The 24685-nt window shown below is 46.4% G+C and overlaps 1 protein-coding gene across 1 annotated transcript in view; it reads left to right on the top strand.

Moving 5' to 3' along the window:
* Positions 1-9644: 9644 nt before the first annotated feature.
* PHYHIP (phytanoyl-CoA 2-hydroxylase interacting protein) overlaps positions 9645-24685 on the top strand; it is a 46846-nt gene continuing 31805 nt past the window's right edge. The window contains exon 1 of the mRNA XM_083713783.1: positions 9645-9820. The gene's annotated coding sequence lies outside the window, so the exon portion shown is untranslated. The remainder of the gene's footprint in view (positions 9821-24685) is intronic.

Below are 24685 nucleotides of genomic sequence, written 5' to 3'. Positions count from 1 at the left end.
ATAGGGGGGCATGGGGGGGTTGCCCCAGGTGCAAAATTGTGAGGGGTGCAAAATTTCAACACCTGGTGCTGCCGCAATACAGCTGTGACCTTCCATCGCTGGGCTCCATTGAAAATGGCTTCTGCATGTGAACCAGGAAGTACTGAACCAGCATGCGTCTTGCTTCTGTTTCCCTCCCACCCACCCTCTTCATGTGGCTCTGGGCACTGGCAACCCACGCTATGCCACTGCAGTAGGCAGTGTTGGCCACCACCTTGGATGGCTTTAAAAGAGGATTATACAAATTCGTGGAGGAGGAAAGGGCTGTCGATGGCTCCTAGCTGTGATGACTGCACTCTGCCTCCATAGCTGGAGGCAGAAATGCCTCTGAGTAGCAGTTGCTGGAAACTACAGGAAGGGAGAGTGCTCTTCTGCTCAAATCCTTCTTGCAGGTTTCTCACAGGCATCTGATTGTCACCTGAGAGAACAGGATGCTGGACTAGATGGGCCACTGGCCTGATCCAGGAGGCTCTTCTTACGCTATTTTGTTCTAATTTCTGTAATGGATATTGACTGCTAACAGCAGAGCTTGGTATCCTGTTCTCGTGTGCATTCCCACTTTACAAACAGTTGATAGTGTGGCCAAATAGTCCCAACCTACCATATGCAGTGTTCTGCATGTGCCCACTCTTTTGCAACATGCAAGGAATTCTTGGAAGCCTGAAGGAAATCCCTCAATATCACAGTGGAAACCTATTGTTATGAAGGTTGCATGCCTTCCTAATCTCTGCCGAACGATAGCAAGATTCCAGGGGGTTCCAGGCGCTCACCCAGGGTTGTGTTTCTGTTGGGAAAATTGAGGCACAGTGGAGGCTAGTGTCTTTAAGAAGTATGGTTTATTTTACACATATTTACATCTAAAGTCTTCAGTGGTGGGGGGGCAGAATGTTACACCCCAAGAGTGTCTCTCATTGCCCCTCTCTTAGCTTCAGCAAGCTGGGGTCCAAAGCAGCAGTCGGTCATGGCTCCCAGTCTCTCGGGGCAGCCTCTTCCAGCCAGTGCCAAGATGGTTCTGCCCTTCAGTCCCCACATGGAGTTCTGCCTACCTCCCCCTCCTTGTCCCCATAACTCCTTGCTCATCCCTCTGTGTAAAAGGACACTTTTCCCCTGAGGGCACAGCCTGCCTCCTCTCCTGTTTCCAATCCTAAACCTTTCTCTGCTCATGGTGACCATGGCAACTCTGTTTTGCACAGACCCAAGGATCCTTCTTTGATGTGTAGGTAACTGGCCATTGTTTGATAATGGCTTGCATACATCCAGCCTGGTCAGGCTAGTTTTCATAGGCTAGTCCCAGAATTTCTGTGTTTGGCACAGTTCAGGAGAACTGCTGCAGCCTGAATTTTCCCTTCAATATCCCAAATATTATCACTTATTAATTTCTAACATCTATTAACTTTAGCTGTTATGGGTGCCCTTGTACCCATAAACTCTATTACCCCAGATCTGCAACAGTATTAGGAGTTGAAGGAATGCCCAACCTCTGTGGGTCCTGTCGTGTCTCGTTAACATAGCTTTGCATGGATGTGATCACCACTGGGTCACACTGCTGGCACATATTTCCTGTGTCATCATTTGAGTGTTCCAATCATCTGAGATGACTAAGAAATATGGAATGGCTAGTCTGAAATATTAGAATTACTAGTCAGCCACATAAAAGAATGAAGAGGATTTGGAAACAGGTTGTGGCAACACAATTCTAACATACCTAGGCTGAGTACACACCAGAATGTTAATGAGCCCATGTGTTGCATAAATAGGATTCTGTTTGAGTGCATGTTCGTTTGCACCCCCGGGCGCTTACAACTGAATTCTATCTCAATGTTTTCTGTCCACACTAGTGGGTGGCACTTGATAGGATGCATCCGCAGTGTGTTGTTGTCCCCTCCCCTCCTCACCTTCTCTGTGTTCCAGAAACCTCCGGCCATGGTGGGCATGTGTTTGTATGCAGCTAATTTATTCATTTGTCTTAGCTACAAGTTTTCCAATATACCACACTCAACATGCCTCCCAGCAGAAGTAGGCAATCGATGGCACTGAGTAAAACATCCCCACGCACTTAATGCCGTTACCAGCAGACACACAAGGTGCTCCAGTATACCCAGAGTTGGGTGACATGCAGTTTTATGTTGAGTCCCCCCCCCTTACCACATTATCGACAGATCAGGAAAATCAGAATTGAATGAGGATAAAGTGTGGGCCCAGAGGATTGGAGAAGATCAGTCTACATCCCAATCCCAAAGAAGGGCAGTGCCAAAGAATGCTCCAACTACCACACAATTGCAGTCATTTCACATGCTAGCAAGGTTATGCTTAAAATTCTACAAGGAAGGCTTAAGCAGTATGTGGACTGAGAACTTCCAGAAGTGCAAGCTGGATTTAGAAGAGGCAGAGAAACCAGAGACCAAATTGCAAACATGCGCTGGATTATGGAGAAAGCTAGAGAGTTCCAGAAAGACATCTACTTCTGCTTCATTGACTATGCAAAAGCCTTTGACTGTGTCGACCACAGCAAACTATGGCAAGTTCTTAAAGAAATGGGAGTGCCAGATCACCTCATCTGTCTCCTGAGAAATCTCTATGTGGGACAAGAAGCTACAGTTAGAACTGGATATGGAACAACTGATTGGTTCAAAATTGGGAAAGGAGTACGACAAGGCTGTATATTGTCTCCCTGCTTATTTAACTTATATGCAGAATTCATCATGCGAAAGGCTGGACTGGATGAATCCCAAACCGGAATTAAGATTGCCGGAAGAATTACCAACAACCTCAGATATGCAGATGACACAACCTTGATGGCAGAAAGTCAAGAGGAATTAAATAACCTTTTAATGAGGGTGAAAGAGGAGAGTGCAAAATATGGTCTGAAGCTCAACATCAAAAAAACGAAGATCATGGCCACTGGTTCCATCACCTCCTGGCAAATAGAATCATAGAATCATAGAGTTGGAAGAGACCACAAGGGCCATCGAGTCCAACCCCCTGCCAAGCAGGAAACACCATCAGAGCACTCCTGACATATGGTTGTCAAGCCTCTGCTTAAAGACCTCCAAAGAAGGAGACTCCACCACACTCCTTGGCAGCAAATTCCACTGTCGAACAGCTCTTACTGTCAGGAAGTTCTTCCTAATGTTTAGGTGGAATCTTCTTTCTTGTAGTTTGGATCCATTGCTCCGTGTCCGCTTCTCTGGAGCAGCAGAAAACAACCTTTCTCCCTCCTCTATGTGACATCCTTTTATATATTTGAACATGGCTATCATATCACCCCTTAACCTCCTCTTCTCCAGGCTAAACATGCCCAGCTCCCTTAGCCGTTCCTCATAGGGCATCGTTTCCAGGCCTTTGACCATTTTGGTTGCCCTCCTCTGGACACGTTCCAGTTTGTCAGTGTCCTTCTTGAACTGTGGTGCCCAGAACTGGACACAGTACTCCAGGTGAGGTCTGACCAGAGCAGAATACAGTGGCACTATTACTTCCCTTGATCTAGATGCTATACTCCTATTGATGCAGCCCAGAATTGCATTGGCTTTTTTAGCTGCCGCGTCACACTGTTGGCTCATGTCAAGTTTGTGGTCAACCAAGACTCCTAGATCCTTTTCACATGTACTGCTCTCAAGCCAGATGTCACCCATCTTGTATTTGTGCCTCTCATTTTTTTTGCCCAAGTGCAATACTTTACATTTCTCCCTGTTAAAATTCATCTTGTTTGTTTTGGCCCAGTTCTCTAATCTGTCAAGGTTGTTTTGAAGTGTGATCCTGTCCTCTGGGGTGTTAGCCACCCCTCCCAGTTTGGTGTCATCTGCAAATTTGATCAGGATGCCCTTGAGTCCATCATCCAAGTCGTTGATAAAGATGTTGAATAAGACCGGGCCCAAGACAGAACCCTGTGGCACCCCACTAGTCACTCTTCTCCAGGATGAAGAGGAACCATTGATGAGCACCCTTTGGGTTCGGTCAGTCAGCCAGTTACAAATCCACTGAGTGGTAGCATAGTCAAGACTGCATTTTACCAGCTTCTTTACAAGAATATCATGGGGCACCCCATCAAATGCCTTGCTGAAATCAAGGTAGGCTACATCCACTGCGTTCCCTTCATCTACCAGGCTTGTAATTCTGTCAAAAAACGAGATCAGGTTAGTCTGACATGACTTATTTTTCAGAAATCCATGCTGACTATTGGTGATCACATCATTCCTTTCTAGGTGCTCACAGACTGTTTGCTTAATGATCTGCTCCAGAATCTTCCCTGGTATTGATGTCAGACTGACTGGGTGGTAATTATTTGGGTCCTCTCTTTTCCCCTTTTTGAAAATAGGGACAACATTTGCCCTCCTCCAGCCTGCCGGGACTTTGCCTGTTCTCCAGGAATTCTCAAAGATGACTGCCAGTGGTTCTGAGATCACATCTGCCAGTTCTTTTAATACTCTTGGATGCAGTTCATCTGGCCCTGGAGACTTGAATACATCTAGACTAGCCAAGTATTCTTGTATTTTCTCCTTAGTTATTCTGGGCTGTGTTTCCTCTGCTGAATCATTTCCTCCAAATTCTTCAGGTCGGGCATTGTTTTCTTTATCGGAGAAGACTGAGGCAAAGAAGGCATTGAGGAGTTCAGCCCTTTCTGTGTCCCCTGTTTGCATTTCACCATCTTCTCCTCTGAGTGACCCCACTGTTTCTTTGTTCTTCCTTTTGCTACGAACATACCCATAAAAGCCCTTTTTGTTGCTTTTAACCTCTCTAGCAAGGCTGAGTTCATTCTGTGCTTTAGCTTTTCTGACTTTGTGTCTACACGTGCTGGCTATTCGTTTGAATTCCTCTTTGGTGGTTTCCCCCCTTTTCCATTTTTTTTTACACATCCTTTTTTAATCTTAACTCAGTTAAAAGTTCTTTAGATAGCCACCCTGACTTCTTTAGGCACCTTCCATGTTTCCGTCTCATTGGTATTGCCTGAAGTTGTGCTTTTACTATCTCCCTCTTAACAAACTCCCAGCCACCATGAACTCCCTTTCCTTTTAGTATTACTGTCCATGGGATCTCACCCAGCACTTCCCTAAGTTTTAGGAAGTCGGCTTTCTTAAAGTCAAGAAATTGAGTCTTAGTATGCTTGGCTGCTCCTTTCCACTGTATAGTAAACTTCAGAAGAGCATGATCACTCGCGCCTAATGATCCTTCCACTTCTACCCCACTAACCAGGTCATCAACATTGGTTAGGACCAGATCTAAAATGGCTGTTCCTCTTGTTGCTTCTCCCACTTTCTGGACAATGAAGCTGTCTGCAAGGCCAGTGAGGAATCTGTTTGACCTTATGCTCTTGGCTGAGTTTGACATCCAACAAATATCCGGGTAATTGAAGTCCCCCATTACTACTATCTCCCTTCTTTTTGCATGCTTGGCCATCATCTATGTCCTAGAAGGGGAAGAAATGGAGGCAGTGAGAGATTTTACTTTCTTGGGCTCCATGGTCTGAAGCTCAACATCAAAAAACCGAAGATCATGGCCACTGGGCCCATCACCTCCTGGCAGATAGAAGAGGAAGAAATGGAGGCAGTGAGAGATTTTACTTTCTTGGGCTCCATGATCACTGCAGATGGTGACAGCAGCCACAAAATTAAAAGACACCTGCTTCTTGGGAGAAAAGCAATGACAAACCTAGACAGCATCTTAAAAAGCAGAGACATCACCTTGCCAACAAAGGTCCGTATAGTTAAAGCTATGGTTTTCCCAGTAGTGATGTATGGAAGTGAGAGCTGGACCATAAAGAAGGCTGATTGTTGAAGAATTGATGCTTTTGAATTCTGGTGCTGGAGGAGACTCTTGAGAGTCGCATGGACTGCAAGAAGATCAAACGTATCCATTCTTAAGGAAATCAGCCCTGAGTGCTCACTGGAAGGACAGATCCTGAAGCTGAAACTCCAATACTTTGGCCACCTCATGAGAAGAGAAGACTCCCTGGAAAAGACCCTGATGTTGGGAAGGATGGAGGGCACAAGGAGAAGGGGATGACAGAGATGGTGGGACAGTGTTCTCGAAGCTACCAGCATGAGTTTGACCAAACTGTGGGAGGCAGTGGAAGACAGGAGGGCCTGGCGTGCTCTGGTCCAGGGGGTCACGAAGCGTCGGACATGACTAAACGACTAAACAACAACAACAAAGTGTGGGCTGCCACTTGGGTGAGAATGTCATGTAGATGTCTTGAAGAACATGTACCTGTGGGATGCACAGAATCCACTATAAAGTGATGTTTGTATACAGTCCTACTCAGAAGTAAAACTCATGTAGTTCAATGGGGCATGCTCCCAGACCCTGGCAGACTGTAAGGTACCACTGTCTGGGGTAGGCGTGCAGGGCGTTCCCCTGAGTGAGGGACGCACTTGTGCGCCGCAACCCAGTAGAAGAGTCCTCTCTGGGTCAGACCTTGGTCAGCTCCCTCATGCGCTGGAGCCAGGCTCCAATGAAGGAGCGTGTTGTGGGGGCACCTGGTTGCACCCCTCCCAAAATTGCGCCCAGAACCGCGGGGGCCCTCAGCTCCCCCACACCATGCCATTGCTGCCAGACAAGTGGGTATAACATGGCAGTCTGAATCTGGAGGATGTCGTGGCTATCAGCTTGGATGACTTTAAAAGTGGTTTAAACCAATGAATGGAAACCAGTCATGATGGCTGCATATTATTATCTCCAGTATCCGAGGCATTAGGTCTTTGTTGCTGAGGTTGCCCTCATGTCCTGCTTGTGGGCTTCCCTTTGGCTCCTGACTGGCCACTGTGAGAACAAGAGGGCTAAAGGGGCCTTTGGTCTGATCCAGCAGGTCTCTTTTCACGTTCCTAAGCCTCCACATGAAGGCAAAACCAGTTGCCAGTAAAGCGCCAAACTCTTCCCTGAACCACCTGTCCCTCACTCTTTTTTCAAGAAATGTAACAAGGCACCAATTTCCTGAGGCAGCCATGTTTGTCTGTCCAGGCAAATCTTGTAGCAGTTCCATATCTAACAGACTGATTATGGCACAAGTGTTGATGGTCTTACAGTGTAATTCCTAACATGTCTACTCAAAACCAAGTCCTATTAAACTGAGTGGGGGCTTACACCCAGGTGGGTAAGGCTGGCGTTGCAGCCTAATTTATATACTGTGTTAGAGAGGGAGATTCATAAAACAATGAAGGCAAGAAACCATCTCTGACAGTTCTATGCAAAGCTCATCTTGCATGCAAGATAATAACAAAATGACCAGTACACACTGCAGTCTTTCTGATGGATTTACTAGTTGCAATGGGAAGGAAACTCACACAAACCTGATGGAAGCCATATTTAAATAGCATCCAATTTGGTGATAAATTAGAGCCCAGCAGCTTCTCTTTGTAGTTTTTTTTTGCTGAAGAACCATAGCACTCAGGTCATCAGCAGGAGAGACTGTAATGTTTTCCTACTGGTTCTGAATGTCACACTTTAGGGAAGTCAAGTTTTGTGTTCATTTATCCTTTTGCATAAGGTAGCACTTTGTCTCTCCATTCGCTGTGCTGAATGACTCTGCTGGAGCCCCTTGCTCCACAGCCCTCATTTTTCTTCTTCTTTGATTCCCTTTGTCTCTTGACAAATGCAAATCCTTCCTCTCTACATGCCAGGTTGTTAGTCTTTGGGCTTTTTCATGAGTTACACTAAAAGTGCCTTGTGGTTTGGCATGTGTCACTTGTGAACGTTGTTGTTGGAGCACTGAAAGCAGAGGAGAGCTACATTCTAGACTAGTAGTTCCCAAACATTTCTTTTTTTGGCAAAGGATCACTCCCAAATTGCTGTGCTACATGCAAGATGCTTTTAAAGTTGTTGTTTTTTGCTTTTTTCTATTGTATTATACTCTATTACAATTTGAATACCACAGGATTCAAAGTGTAATACAATAAAGTGTGATATAATAAATACATGAAGCAATTAATACAATTAAAAATTGCAATTAATTATTACAATTAAAAATACAATTAAAAATCAATATGAATATATAATGTGATGGGTATGACCTCTTCTGTCTTCAATCAGAAATTCACAGACCACTAGAAAGAAGTTCATGGACCACTGCTGTACCACAGTTTGAGAACTTCTGTTTTAGCCAGTGTGCTTTTTTGTTCCAAGAGGATAAATAATGCAAATGAGTCATCTGGGTACTGCAAACAGATTTTTAGCAACAGGTATATTTAAAAAAAAATTGCTGGATTTTCCATGGATTAAATGGGGAAGGGGAATTGGTTAGCACCCATTTGCCTCAGGAGACAATGGAGGAGTGTGCCTTTGGGTATGAAGTCAAACTGCAGCCATGGCTGTGGAGACCAATGCGGGAGAGACTTTGTTTTGTTGCAGTTGGGGCAGATGAAGGTGTCCAGGGTGTGTTTCTTCTCTCTGCGCTCATCCCAGTGGTCTTTCCTCCTCTGGATACACAACCTGACTGACTGTCTCCAGGCGGTGCGGTTGCCTGCAATGGATTCTCACAGGGCAGGGTGCACGAGCAGCTCCAATTCCACAATAAATGCCCATCCGGAAGCACTCTAAAGATATATTTTACCTAAGTGCTATTTAGGCCAAATGTGATAATCAAAGATGGTATGTGTAAGACAGAGTTTGCAGAGTCTGTTGCCCAGCAGATGTTGTTAGATGGCCAATCTAACAATGTTAGATTGGCCATTGTTATGTTGGTTGAGGCTGATGGGCGTTGTAGCCAAAGAACATCTGGAAGGCTGCAGTTCCCCACCCCACTGCATCCCTGGTGCAAAAGAAAATGTATGTAGCAAACTCATTCTCCAAGGATGGATCTTTATGCAGACAAAGCAGCAGCACTTATCGGCAAGTAGGCGGTATCAGCAGGCTTGAGAGGACACCAATATTTGGAAGACTTATAATTATTTAAATAGAATAGAGGGACCCTCCAAAACAGCCCCATGATGACGGGGCGTACTCAGTAGCCACAAAAAACAGAGTGGGCAGAGGAGAAACAGAAAAAAGTCAAAATGAAATGGAACAACGCCTGGCTGGCTTTGCAGATCCCACTTGTTGAGGCTAATAGTGAACATACAAGTTATAGGTGCATTTAAATCGATTGATTTCAGTGGGGCTCAGTTCTGCATTGGATGTAGACCATAATGTCTGCTCTAGACCAGTCTTCACCAGTCTGGTGTACTCCAGATGTTGAGGGTGAAGCTGATGTAGTCCAATAACATCTGGAGAGCAGCAAGTTGGAGAACGCTGCTCTGGACGATGCGCTGCAGAATTATTTATACAAAATAAACCTCGCCCCGCATAATCGACCACAAGACGCGGCGAGCAATGCCCGTCCAGTTTGGGGACCAGCCCCCCCCCCATATTTTATCGGGGCGAGAGCTGATTGTTATGCGAAGAGTCCCTGGGCGCCTCTGGCTCGCCTGCCCCTTGCCGGCCTCGCAGCCCTGCCCGCTGGCCGCCCTCCGTGCGCTCCGGCGCAGAGAGAGAGACTGCGGAGCTGCGCGCTGCCTTGCGCGCCCCCTCCCTCCCTCGGCGCAGTCATTGGCTGCCGCCCTGGATGCTGATTGGCCGAGAGGAGCCGGGCTCGGGGCCGCCTTGCCTGCCTCCCTTGCCGGCTGCTGCTCGGCTGCGGAGCCTCCGCGTCCCTGCTCGCTCTCCGCGCCCTTCCTGCCTCCGAGAGCCGAGTTCTTGCGGGGAAGGCGCTCGGGGCAGGCAGGCAGGCAGGCAGGCAGGCTCGCTCTCGCCCTCGCGGGCGTCCCGCCACCACGTTCACTTCCCAGAGGTCCGGCGTCTCCTGCGGAGCCAGGTAGGAAGGACGGCGATCCTGCGGGAGAAGCCGAGGCGTGGAGGGAAGGAGGCGCATTTCTGCCTATGCCGCCTATTCCGTTCCTTGCCCGCCTTTCTCTCGCGGAGCTCGAGGCGGCACCCCGGCCCTCCTTTCCCCCTGCAGCCACCTGATCAAGTCGGCTGCGCAACCCGGTGAGGTACCGTAGTGGTTGCCGGGCGAGAGCAGAGCCGGGGGGCGCAGGTTCCCGTCTCGCTCCCGCGATGCCCCGGGCAGGCGCTGCCTCTCCGGAAAGGTTTCTGGTGAAGACCAACTTGGGGGGGGGGGGGCCGAGAGGAAACATGTAACAAACAAAAATGAAGAGCAAGTCAAGCTCCCTGCCCCAAAGAGATTACAGTCCAGTAATCCAAAGGCCAGCAGCGTAGGAGGGAGGGGAGAGCAGAGGGATATAGCTCAGTGGGTAGAGCATGAGACTCTTAATCTGAGGGTTTGGGGTTCAAGCACCACGTTGGGCAAAATATTCCTGCATGGCGGGGGGGGGGGGTTCCGACTAGATGAGCCTCAGGGTCCCTTCCAACTCTGCAGTTTTATGATGCATCTCTGACAATGGCTCCCCTCAAGCAACTCACTTCATCTTCTCAGGGGACCCATTTCGCCAAGCCGCATGGTTTTTCCCTTTAGAGTAAAGGCCAAAGGCACCTCCAGGCAGCAGGACTTTTCTCCTCTGCTGAATGGGGTTGGGGGGGAAATGATTGCTCTGGAGAATTAATGGATCTCGGGGTGGGAAATGCTGTAGGAGTGACACACTGCTGCAGCACAGAGCTCCCCCCTCAAAAACAAACCCATATATTGTAGGACAGGCAGCAGGAACCTGGTCCAAACAATGAGACCAGGTAGGCAGGACACAGATCCTGTCAACCGATTCCTCCTCACTTTGGAATCTACTTAATGAAGGCAACTGGACCTGTCAGACTGAATTTCACTGTCCCGAAGGGGATGACCTTCCTTCACTTCCACAGCTCCGCCAAACATGGGGAAACCACCAAGAACTTCAGCTTGGTTCTTGCAAACAAGGAGCAGATGGTGTTGCAAGAATAATAAAGCAGAGGTCTTAGGGAAAAGAAAAAGTGTGGGGATGGGGGGCACAGAGGCCACACGGATGGAGCCTGCTGGTGCTCGCCTGGCTTTGTGTTTCAGATGGGTTTTTGGTATATGCAGATTCAAGTGATTGTATGTGCGTGCACAAGTCTGGGGCTCTAGACAAGGTGTCGGAGAGCATGAGTACACACCACTTGCATGCATAGGCAAAATGTGTGTCACAGTGAAAATGTGAAGTCAGATGAGTGTGCATTACATGCTGGCTTAAGTGTTTTATAACTATCCACCTGAGTACTTGTGGGCACAGATTTTAGAAGTAGGGAAGAGGTTTAGAGGCAGCACAAACAGCAATAAGTCCCAAGTTTAATTCCTGACATCTCCAGGGAGGACTGGGAAATATCTCTGTCTGAAAACCCAGAGAACTGCTGCCCATTGGCTCAGTGATGTGATTTGGTGTAAGGCAGATTCTTGTGTTCCTATGTAGAGCCAGTGTGGTGTTGGAGTGTTGGACTAGGATTAAAAAAACCTGGGTTCAAATCTCCAGTCAGTCTCATTCAGCTGCGCTTACCTCACAGGGTTGTTGTAAAGTGAAAAGGCATGTGTGTGAGGTGAGTAGAATATAAGAAACTTGGAATATAAATATAAAAAATAAAGCAAGGGTTTATGTGTAGGGAAGATGTGATTTTAAAAGGGCATTTTGAATTAAGGCATATGTAGAATAATTAGGATCTTATTTATTCAGATTTTTCGATCTGCCTTATTAAAAAACCTCAAGCTTAGTATTTCAACATTTAGGTCAGAAGGAACTTGTATTTACAGTGGTACCTCTGGTTGCAAATGGGATCCGTTCTGGAGGTTCGTTCGCAACCTGAAAAGCCCGCAACCTGAAACGCCATATCGGCGCAGGTGTGTGGTGCAATTTGGTGCCTGTGCGCATGCGCGAAGCGCGATTTAGCACTTGTGTGCATGCACAAGCAGTGAAACCCAGAAGTAACCCTTTCCTGTACTTCTGGGTCGCTGCGGGACGCAACCTGAAAAAACGTAACATGAAGTAAACGTAGCATGAGGTATGACTGCATTCTTAAATGATTTTATTTCTTTAAGTGGATACAATAATGCTAATTAAGATCTTATGTCACTCTGATGTGTGTGCCTAGCTGTAACAGTACACATGAAATGGTATTGTGGGGTCATGCAGGGTTGCGCATGACTTGCACATAATTATGGGAATTCATAAGTGTGCAGAACTATGAGGAAGTTACGTGATCAACCAAGAGAGAAAGTGTCTGCTTGAGACTGTGAAATATGTGTGCCGACATATTTGCAAGTGCGTTATCATGAGTGGAAAGTATGGACATTTACATTAGCATAAGCAGGGCTGCTTATGTGCATGATTTTGCTCAGGGAGTAGTGGATGGGCGTGCAAGGTTCTTAATGGGTACGTGGACATTATTTGGATGTAGGGCATTCAAGTACACATTGAATATGGGCACAAAGCTATTGCTGCAGGCAGTGCAAGATTCCAGGGGTTCCATCACTCATCCAGGGTTTGTGTTTCCTTTGGGAAATGAGGCACAGCAGAGACTGTGGTGTCTTTATGATATATGGTTCTGTTACACATATATACAAACCTATATGGAGAGAGTACAGAGCTTTCACATCCCAAAAAGGGCTTATTTCTTCCATAGACTCAGCCTTGGTTCTAACATAAATCAAACATTGTGCTCTGCCTCTCTGACTTCACAGAGAAGCTCAACTGCAACTCTGGCTTTGTCCTTCTAACTATCTAAGAGCTGGAGGAGGGGCCCAACTCAGTTGTCATCTGGCACAGGGTCCCCTCTCCTTTGCTCTCTTAATGGCCCATTACCTTTCTCCCATAATGGCCCAGGCAATTACCTTTGATCTTCTGTAATGGCCCATCACTCAGGCAAAAACACAGAAACTAGCCTGGCTGATATTTTAACCCTTGCTGGGTCCAGGGGTTCAGGATCAGTCTGGCACCCACAAACTCATTACCCTGTATTTCATAATATGGGGTATGGGTGTGTGAATCTGAGTGTGCAGAGGGGTATTTGCAGAGCCAGCATGGGAATGAAGAGAGAGTGTTGGTCACCATCCGAGGGCCAGAGTAGATGTGACCTTTGTCATAAGATCTTAAGAACAGCCCTGCTGGATCAGGCCAAAGGCACATCTTGCCCAACAGCCTGCTCTTTGAGGAGTCAGGGAATACCGGATGGGGGCCCTCCAGCGTGTTTCTTTCCTGCTTGCAGGCTTCCTATAAGCACCTGACTGACGCCCAGTGGTGTAAGTAGCACACAACCATGATATCTGGTAGCCACTTGGTACATCGCTTGAGCTTGCGCAGCTGATTTTTGTTTAACAAGTAGTTGGTGTAGCGGGACCCCCACAAGCTGGATTGGGACCAGGGTGTGGGGAGTCTAAACCTTTGCCCCTGCTGTGGTCCCAGCGGGAACCAAGGCCTCCTCAGTATTTATTTGCAGTGGGAGGGAAGCTGCAGTCGGGGCTGGGAGGAGTTTTCCTTACAGTGTGAATAGGAAAGGAGCGGAATCTAACTGGCACCAGGGCGGAGTAAAGAGTTAAAGTTGTTGCCTCACATTCTCAGTCTGACCTGCCTCCAGCGCTGGCTAATTTTTAAAGAAAAATCATATAGGCAAGGCCTAATGGTGTGAAAAAATTATAATTTGGCTCTGAGATCTGTGTGGGTTGGTATAATTATCCTAGTAATTTTTTTGGGGGGGGGGGAGAGTTTTGTGCCTATGCCTTTTAACTCTGATACATAAGCAGATATATTTTTTCACAACAATAGGCATTCAGATGGTGGCCTAAAAGGCATCCAGGTCCTTTTGAGGAATCATCACACAGAACCTGAAGCATACTCCCCACTCACTAATTTTTTTGATTTTATTTCTTTTAAGCTGATTCTAATATTATATTTTAAATTGCTGTAACCCTTCATGGGATCTTTTGGTGAAGGATGTGTAAGAAATTGAACAACAACTACTACAATAATAGTGCATACTAAGTTTTAGCTTAGGAAGGAAACAGGAAGTGGGCAGAGGGAAGTTTTTCTTTGTGTCTCATAAAACTAAAGCCCAAGGCTATCCAACTATCCAAGGAAGCTGAATAGTGGGAGAATAGCGGGACAGATGAGGATGATTTCTTTCTTTCTTGGATTAATACCTCACTTTTCCTCCCAAGGGGCTCAAGGGGGCCTAAATGGCTCTTCCACCTCCTCATTTCATCCTCACAACAACCCTGTGAGGTAGTTTTAGGTTGAGACACAGCGAGTGGCCTGGAGTCACACAGGAGCTTTGTGGCTGAGTGATTATTTAAACCCCGTTTTCATCGGTCCTAATTCAACACTCGAACCCACTGGGTGTCAAAGGGTCTGGCAGGAGAGGATGGCAAATGTGGCAGGAAGATTCAAGGACAGAAACATTTCAACATTTCAGTGTAGAATAGGGGAGTAGAGTATCACAATATTTTTATTTGCAGAATATGGATAGATATATTTTCAAATCCCCTTTTTAAGCAGGGGGAGGTGATGGGCACCAAATTTAGTGACTTTAAAGCGGAATTTGACAAATCCATGAAATGTGTGATTACCAGTGGCTGCTTGCCACAACAGCTGTGTACTATGTCCAGTACAGGCAGACCCCCCTTTTACCCAAGTGTTGCGTTCTGAGGCACCGTACATGTCGGTGAAATCATATATAATTGAAACCCAGTGAAAATTAGCCTGCAAACACTGTTTGGCACTGCCCATGCCCCACCCCTTTGGGTGATGCTTCAGTGATGTGTTTATGACGTTCCTGGGTCACTTCTGGGTTTGGCGCGTTGTGTGTGTACACAGTTGCACACATATTGAACAAGGGACCACTGTACTGAGGGCAGTGGGCCTCTGGATAGCTGTGCTGGGACTCACAAGTGGAGAAGTTCTTCACAGTGACCCAGGTTCAAATCCCTAATCATTTCCCCAGGACACAGTGTGGTCTTTAAATGTGAGGTAAGAACGCTCAAGTTCCACTTTCTGCACTGAAACAAGAAATAAGCATGCAGCCAGTTGTGAGGTGGTCTCTGCGAGATTTGGAGTGTGCACCTAGACATATGTCCATCTCTCATAAGAAGCTGCCTTGCGCAAAGTCAGGGCATTGGCCACTCTGCTCAGGACAGAATTGTCCATGCCAGGCATGTAGACCGTCGCGTCTCCTCCCAAGGCCAGCCTCTACCCAGCTGTGCTCTGCACTCCCCAAGCATGCCATTTGCCTGCCTCTATGGAGGACCGACAGATTGGATGCTTAGAGGCCTATGACGTTTGTGTGACTGGAATGGGTACATTGCGCAAAGGAAGAGGCACATCCATTGGTCCACACACATTTGCCTCTGGCATGCAGCCCCTTAAAGTTGCACACAAGGGGATGTGGCTCTCCGGCCAAAGAAGAGGGATTTACTTCCACATATTGCATTTAAGATTGGAGAATTTTAGCAATCAGCAGCTTCCCCAAACCTGACTACAGCCAGCCATAGACCAAATTATCTGGGGGGTGCCAGGCTGGGGAAAGGCTGGCATCTTTCTGGAAGGGAGCGAACCTGGTAGCCTCCATGGTAGAAGCTGGGGGATTCAGGTGTCTTTGCATGTGCATCTGAGAAAGAGCCTGGCGGAAATGTGCATGTCGGGTTTTGAGTCGTTATCTGCAGGGATGTGAAGGAGTTGGGTTGCTGTGAGTGGGTGCATATCCGCGTGGCAGTGCCTGCAAACATGTGCGTGGAGGAGAAGCATGAGGCCATGTGAGCTTGCCTGGGGGGTTGCATACTGAGCCTTTTTGTTGCTGCTGTTTCCTGACAGGAACATTTTGACCTGACCGTCATCCTGGCTCAGGTGACTGCTTTCCTGTAGATGGGTGGTCCATATTAATGGAAAGGCCCTTTGGTGGCAGTCAGGCCCTCACCTCTTTGGCCTCTTCCTCTGCTTCAGCTCTGCCAACGGGAGAGGGAGCTTTTTCTTGGGGAGGCTGTGCAGGCACGTTGAAAGGGAAGGTCTGGAATGTCAGAAGGGCGGTGCTGTGGGAAACACTCCAGGGACATGAGTGGGGGAACCAAAGAGTTCTGGCTTTGCTTCCTACGCCTTGCTTCAGAGACCTCCCCTTCAACTCTCCCCTCTCTGCAAGTCCTTGCTTAGCCAGGACTGCAAAATGTCTTTTATTCCATGTGACCCGCCCGCCAAAACTCCCACACCCCGTTCTGCGGTTCTTTATCTTGGCATGTTGACTGGGATTACAAGCAAGGCATGTTATGCTCTTCCTCTGAAAGGGATGTCTCATTTCTTGTTTTTCGAGGCATTTAAAAAAATAACTGAAGCAACAGTGATTGAAATGGCATGAATTCAACAGTTAGGGAGATGCGTTTGCCGGCCTAGGTGAGTCTGTATGCAAGAAGGGGTTTGGATTAGCTTGGCTACGAGGAAAGGCTCAAGCGCCTGAAGGCTTTTTTATGACAGAGGTTTTTTTTAATTTCAAAGTATGCAGAGAGAGTGACACTCCCCCCCCCCCCCATTCGTTTCTCATAACATCTCCGTTGGAGCTTATTGCTGCTGGTGCTGCTGTAGTGACATTTGTACTGTATTTCGCCTTTCCTCCAAGGACTTCAAGGTGGCCTGCATGCCGCTGCTTGCGCTCTGTTTTATCCTCACAACAACCTGGTGAAGTAGGCTAGGTGGAGAGGCAGTGACTGGCCTAAGGTCACCCAGTGAGCTTCAGGGCTTAGAGTACAGCAAAAGCAAGAGCTTCTGGATACAGTGCGCAATTAACAAGGTGTGGGCAATAGCCTGTAAATTAGATGGCTTTGAAGAGGATTAAGTAAATCTTGTCAACACCTGCAGTAGAACCTCCAGGTTAACAGGCAATATATCTCTGAATATCAGGCATTGGGGGCAAATGAGTTTGTCAGTTCCCCAGAGACCTCTGGCTGAATGCTTTTAGAAGCAGGTTAGTGGAGCAGGTAGACCTGTAGTTAGAACTAGTTGGGCAGTTCTTATGCCCTGAGACTATTTAATTATGGAACTGGTGTTCAAAAGTCTGGATAGCTGTGCATGCAGCTAATTAAGCACCATCCCTTGCTGTTGTTCATCCCATTTACAGACATGCACACTTTATTTCTCTCTCATACATGTGCTTTTAGAGACAAAACAGCATTTTTGCAAACACCCACATATTCTGGCATGCAGGAGAAGCTATCTTCTGGAGTGATGTCCAGGTGATGGAATTCCCTTCGCTTGGAGGCCTGATTGGTCTGCTCCTTATTGACATGTATGGACGATTAAGAACTCTTGCTTCCATTTCGGGGTGTCAGAGAATTCCGAGGGAAATGGGAACAGAAATTGCCAATGTTTGCTTATGCACCCAGTGCCCAGAATGATAATCAACCCCATCCCTCCAGCCCCCCTAATTTCATGCCAATGTGGTTTGAGTAACATGTAATTAATTACGTTAGTTATGCAATTTTGCCACAGTGGATGACAAGACTAAGAATGTTGGTTTTGGAGATGAACGGCGGCAGAACGGAAAGTGTGCTGCAGGTGGCAAACGCAGGACACAATGGAAACGGATTCCTTCGTACACCCCTAGTTCCACTGCACCTTCAGTTATCTCTGCCCCAAAGAACTGTATGATCCATGGGCTAGATTTAACTATAATCCAGTGTGCTACGGAAACCAGCACTCCCCCCTCCCCAGTGCAATGGGGCTTTCTCCCTCTACAAAGCACAAGCGCCAGCACTGAGCAATGGTAACCTGCTGCTCAAGGCAGAGGACAAACAATATTTCATGAAGCACCGCTCTATTCTGTCTTTGTCAGGCCACACCTGGAATACTGTGTCCAGTTTTAGGCACTGCAATTTATGAAGGGGATTGACAAACTGGAAGGTGTGCAAAGGAGGGTGATCAAGGTGTGGAAAAGGTTGAGAGAGTTGGGTCTGCTTAGAGGAGATGGAGAGAAGATATGATAGCCATCTTCGAATACATCAGATTGATGAGGGAGCAAGCTTGTTTTCTCTTGCTTTGGAGGCTAGGACTCAAACCAATGGATTCAAGTTACAAGCAAGGAGATTCTGACTAAACATCAGGAAGAACTTTCTGACAGTAATTGGTGTTTGACAGTGGAATGGTCTTCCTCAGGAAGTGGTGGACTCTCCTTCCTTGGAGTTTTTTAAGCAGAGGGTGGATGGCCACCTGTCATGGACGCTTTCACTGTGATTCCTGCATTGCAGGGGGTTGGACTAGATGACCCCTAGGGATCCCTTCCAACTCTGTTATTCTACAATTCCTAGCAGATGGCTCTCCAGCCTCTATTGGAATCCTTCCTGGAAGGAGATTATTATGCAACCTCCCTATAATGCATCTTTCAAAAGAGAGAGAAGAGCTCTTTGCTCTTGCCAATCGCTCACGCTTTGCTAAGCAACTCTTTCCCATATCCAGAATCTCTCCCAGGTTACCAGGAGCATTTTACACCCACATGCTTCCCCAGCCACGTGCTGCCTTCTGCTGCCTGAGTCAGGCCGGAATCTGATGCATCCATTGCGCACGAGTCGCAGCTGCCTTCTGCTGCCTGAGTCTTCCTTGGATCTGGGAGTGCTTTAGGGCAGGATCTTGGCCAGCTTGGAATTTGGGAGAGGCATGCTGCCAGGATTCCTCACCTGCTCACAGTCGAGCTGCTGGGTTGCATCCTCCCTCCCCTCTTTCTAAAGGGCAGAATTCAATCTCAAACTACTCTTGTACCACTCACAAGTAGGAGTGGAAGAATCCCTCTGTTTTTTGGTCCATATAGCTTTTGCATATATTCATTCACAAGTCTGTTTTTGCCCATTTCTGTGGTGTATTTTTAATTTGCACAAAAATTCACATTTCAGTATGTATTTTTAATGGCCCCTCTCTCAAAATAAGCATTTTGATATATTTCATGAGCTGAGAACTGTGCTAGAGCATTTGGAACAGGCAGCAGCTGGTGGGTAACCAAGTTCTACATTAGTCCAGGAGGTGCTGATCTGGTTACCGTATTTTTCGCTCTATAGGACGCACCTTGTTTTAGAGGAGGAGAACCAGAAAAAAATTCTCCCCCTCTCTGCTCAGCGCCCCTTCAGCGAAGCGGCAGGAGAAACAGAGCCCCTTCTATTTCTCCTCCTGCTTGGCTGAAGGGGTGCTGCGCAGCTCTCCCTCTCTGCTGAAGCCAGGACAGTCTTGCTCTCCTGGCTTCAGCGAAAGGAACCTGAAGCCTGCCGAGCGCAGCGGGAACTTACGCTGTGCTCCAAAGACTTCAGGTGGCTATCCCTGAAGCCTGGAGAGCGAGAGGGGTCAGTGCGCACCGACCCCTCTCACCCTCCAGGCTTTAGCAAAAGCAATGCGAAGCCTCCAGAGCGCGGAGGGAGCGCTCCCTCTGCGCTTCGGAGGCTTCACGTTGCTATCGCTGAAGCCAAGGAGCCTGCATTCACTCCATAGGACGCACACACATTTCCCCTTCATTTTTGGAGGGGAAAAAGTGCGTCTTATAGAGCAAAAAATACGGTAGTTCATATCAGAATTTACAAAGCTCAAACTTCTCGGGAATCCCTAATTACTCTATGGCAGGATTCCCAGGTGGCACCCCCAACCCCCCCCCCCAAATTGATTCATATATAACTGAAGAGTTGGAACGAACCACGAGGGTCATCTCGGCCAGTCCCCTGCAATGCAGGAATCTTTTTGCCCAACGTGGGGTTCAAACCCATGACCCTGAGATTTAATCTCGCTTGCTGTACCGACTGAGCTATGCAGTTGGCCATTCTACACTGACAGGCAACAGTTCTCCAGGGTTTCACGTGGGGAATCTCTCTCAGCCCTACCTGGAGATTCCAGGATGGAATCCAGGACCTCCTGCACAGCATATGCTCTATGGCCATTGAGCTACAACTACGGAGACAATGTTTGTATTTGGGACCAAGTGGCTCTCGCACAGGAACCAGGTCACCCCTGAGAAGAGGCTGTTACACTCTCATTGAGGGGACTCTCCGCAGGGCAGTTTGCCAGCCTTAAAGGACGAGGGCTGAGCAACACCTGACCCATTCCAAGACTGATTGGCAGACTGATCCAGACTGATTGGCAGTGGTTCTCCAGGATCTTCAGGGAGGCAGAACTCTCTCAGCCCCACCTGGAGGGGGAATCTGGAGCCTTCAGCCTGAGATGCAGTTGTTCCAGCGCTGAGCAAGGCCGAAAGAGATCACTCAAGAACAGGGTCCTTCATCAGCCACATTCTTTATTGTCAAAGCCATTAGAACATAGCAAATCTTCGTATGACAGAAAATTGTTACAGTGCAGCAAAATTGTTATCCCCCTAGCAATGGGTTTGCCTCCATGAAAAAATCGCCTTTCTTTTTCTACACTTTTAGTATTTGATCTTAGAAAAGGGTGTTCTTACAGGTTGACTTGCCCTGTAGTACGCAGCATGGCTCACTTATGCAAGTCATCTAGAGTGACCTGCTGTGCTGGCTCCATTCTGCAGTTTACCCAGATGGCAATCTGCATTGTGCCATACGGGACTTGTTTTGTCCAGGCTTGCTGTAGCTGAAAAGAAATTATTTTAATTTTGAAATACAATGGTATCTCGGTTTTCGAACATAACCTTTTCTGGAAGACCGTTTGAGCTCTGAAATGTTCAAAAACCGAGGCGCAAAGAGTGGTCTGCAAATTTAATAGAGAAAATTGAGAAAAATAACATATACACTCAGTGGAGGCTGTTCAACTTCTTTTTTTTTAATATAAGTTTTATTGGTTTTTCCAGTTTTTACAGTTTTTGACATCCTAAAAAAAAAAGAACATTTTATCCCTTGCTCTGCCGAGCTTTTGACTTCCCTCCCTCCATCTTCTGGTTTTTTATATCACATTTATATTTCCCCACATTTTTTACATTTCGATTTTGATTCTACCTTATATTATTAAACACTTTAATCACACATAGAATGTCTCTTATTACAAACGTTGTGAGATTTATCTCAGTCCTGCCTTGTGTCTTTATATGTTCTCTCTATATAATATAAATTTACTCCATTCTCTCTGGAACACTTGGTCGCCCTGGTTCCAGATTCTCCGGGTCAGCTTTGCCAGTTCCGCATAATCCATCATCTTCGCTTGCCATTCTTCCACAGTTGGTAACTCCTGCTGTTTCCATTTTTAGGCTAATAAAATTCCAGCAGCTATTGTTGCATACATAAACAAATTTTTATCAGCTCTTGATATTTCCCCTCCTACCATTTCTAGCAGAAACACCTCCAGTCTCTTTGGGAGTGTGTACCTAAGCATCCTTTTAAAGTCATTATAAATACTATCCCAGAATAGTTTAACTTTGTCACACATCCACCACATATGATAAAAATCTCTATCTTTAACCACCTTGCATTTCCAGCATTGCTTATTGCTTGTTTTATACGTTTTTGCTAGTTTAGTAGGGGTCAAATACCATCTATACATGATTTTCATTATATTTTCTTTCAATGTCATGCATGCAGTAAATTTCATACCCTTATTCCATAGCCTTGCCCATTTGTCAAAATCAATATTATGCCCAATGTCAATTGCCCATTTTATCATTACCTCCTTAATTTCCTCATCTACAGCATTAATTTGATGATATTGTAGCCAACATGTTAACATATCACATATTTCATCATATGATTTCAGTTTTAACACTTTATCCCTTTCCCTTATCAACTCCCTATATGTAGGCCAATTACCTTTCATATTTAACCTCTTGACTGAAATTGCCTCTGCTGGCGAAATCCACCATGGTGTTTTATGTTCTAGTAATTCTTTGTATTTAATCCAGACTTCATACAGTGGTTTTCTTATTGCATGATTCAGGAAGCCTCTGTGAACTTTAAATTTATCACAAATATGCGTGCCACCCATATCTATTTTCATAACCTTCTAAATCTAATATGTCTGTATTTTCTAATTTCATCCAATCCCTTAACCATGTCAAGCATGATGCTTCAAAATATATCTTTAACTCTGGCAGCGAGAATCCGCCTCTTTCTTTTTTATCTGTAAAAGTTTATATTTTATTCTAGGTTTCTTTCCCTACCAGATAAAGCTTGACAATGCTTTTTGCCAATCTTTGAACTGTCCTATTCTACTAATCACCGGGATTGTCTGAAATAGAAATAACATTTTGGGTAGTACGTTCATCTTTATCACAGAGATTCTTCCCCAAAATGACAATTTCTCTTTCAACTTCTGTTCAACTTCTGAGGTGTGTTTGAAAACGGAAGCATTTACTTCCAGGTTCACAGTGTTTGAGTTCCGAAACTTTTGTCAATGGAGATGTTCAAAAACAGAGGTACCACTGTATATGCTCTCTGAGAGCATATTGTTGTTTTTGGAGACCTGATATACTTTAAACTTGTAAGTATCAGAGCAGCAACAGCAACAACTGAGAAAGAACTGAAGTGAAATAACTGGAAATAAGCCGAGCATTTACCCTTTAATCTAAAAACCTGTAACATCCATAATATCAGTCAGATTTAGTATAAATATTATTAGGTGAACTGTTACCTGCAATAACATTATAATCTGAAGTATCCTTTGTTTGATCCACTTTGTGTCATAAACTTCCTTTGTGTAATAAAATCTTTCTTGTTTATTTGATCAAATCCTGCCTGAGACTCCAAATCATTAAGTTTTCCCTCACACAAGTCCGCCACTAGATAATCTGGGGCAATTTGTAGAATTCCATGTAACTGGTGTCCCGTGAGGCGGTCTCACTATATTGAAGTGAGGGCCAGCCCAAGGGCACCAGGGTGGGAAAGGGCTGTTGTGCGTTGCAGCCCCACCTCCAGGAAGCAGGCCTGGTTCCCTTGAGCCAGTGTGATGGGAACCAAGTGTAAGAGCTGCATTGGGCAGACCTTGGCTCAGATCCCAGAGGCCCCCGGAGGCCGAAGGGGCTGCTGCTTGGCCAGGCAGCTAGCTGAGTTCTGCTGCTTGGCCCAGCGGCCCCCTAGCCATGGAAGAACCACCTTGGTGTCCTCCATCTGCTATGAACGAAAGCCTCCATCAACCCTCATTCTTGGTCATAGTGGATGGAGCTGCTGTGCGTTGTACTTCTGTTCCCATCTCACTTCATGTGGGCTACCCCTGCTGTATCCTTTCAGCAGGGGCGAAACTAGGCTTTATTTCACCCGGGTCAAAGACCCAGATTGGCACCCCCAAGGCACATATGCAAACACACACATATAGGCTGGGAGCCTCAATGGCGCCAACGGAGGCTTCACCTGGGGCAAAAACCCTGGTTCAACGCCCCCCTGCCCCCGGCACTGCTTTTAGCTCTACTGCCTCTGAACAGGTGCCCACTTCATAGCTCTCGCTCTTTCCCAGATCCCTTGGGGCTGCCATCCTCTGCAATGGATGGAGCTGTATCTTTGCCATGGAAACAGAACAGGGAGTCCATCCCTCAGTGTCGCCATCCCTCAGTTTTTTGCCCTCTCAGAGCCTCCGCTTTGGCACAGCTTCCAGATGCCTCCTCCCAGAATTGTGGTGGGGCTAAATTGAGATAACCCCTGTGTTTGCCATTCCAAGCTCCTTTGGAGGATGGGCAGGATGAAAAAATGATGATACCTAACTTCTGACTGCTACTTTTATGTAACTGGAAGAAAACTAAACAGCAGGATAAGCGAGGGTGGTGTGGTGGGGGATCAAAATATTAATCAAGATGACAATTTCTGCCTCTCTAAAATGGGATAATAAAGGCGACTTACTTTTGAGTAGACATAGATAGGCTTGCTGAAAGAGTAGTAAACAGGTAGTAAACAGTCAGGATCTTTGTAATAAGAACTTTGTTTGAACCTGTCCTTCTGCGCTTCACCCCTGAAGCTGATTAAATGCTGCAGTTCAACCCTGAAGAATGATGGCTCCCTGAGCAAGCCAAGAGTGCTTTTTCCTTCGCCACTAACTACGCCTAGCCTCCAAACATCCAGGCTCATCACAGCAGTGCCTCTTATTCTGAAATTCAGTGCTAGAAATGTGTCGATTTTTTTTTACTATTGCACTATGAGTAATTGTTGTTGTTTAGTCGTCTTAGTCGTGTTCGACTCTCTGTGACCCCATGAACCAGAGCATGCCTTGGAAACGCTCACTTTCTTCTCAAAGCTTCTCCTTTTTTATGTCTGTGGAGTTTTCTTGGCAAAATACTGGAGTGGTTTGCCAGTTTCTTCTGGCTCTGTTCTGACTGGCATCAGTTTTCCAGGGTTTTGGCGTTTCTCTTCCCTACCTGGAAATGCCAGGAATTGAACTTGGGACATTTTGCATGCAAGCTGCTACAAACCCTAAACAGAGTACATGGTAAAAATATAGCTTAAAATACATTTAGTTTGGGGTCTGCCTTGTTGCAAATGAAGATACGGAGTATTTTAATAGTATTCTGTTTTTTACATCTTAAACAAAACAAAACAAAATGAAAGAGATGTTTCTGAATAAAAAGTCGTCCTAGTACCTTCTGCTTTTATATTCCTGTTTTATTTATTTTAAGCCACCCATTTCCTGACAGCAAGAGCCACTTCAGGGACTGTTGCAGTCGGGAGACTGTGATTACGGGGCCGGCTGACAGGTTCTTTTGCTCTGTGCAATCAGTTCTTGCTGATAGCTGGTTTGTTCTCCCTCTTTCATTAGAGGAAGTGGAGCTCTTGACTTTTTGTCTCAAGCTGGGCCTGCGTGTGCGCAGATACGTTTCATGCTGCTCCTCTTTGCAGCTC

Source organism: Podarcis gaigeae, assembly GCF_964106915.1.
Source record: "Podarcis gaigeae genome assembly, chromosome: 15".
In the NCBI taxonomy this organism is placed as follows: Eukaryota; Metazoa; Chordata; class Lepidosauria; order Squamata; family Lacertidae; genus Podarcis; species Podarcis gaigeae.
This window is presented reverse-complemented; position numbering and strand designations above follow the sequence as displayed.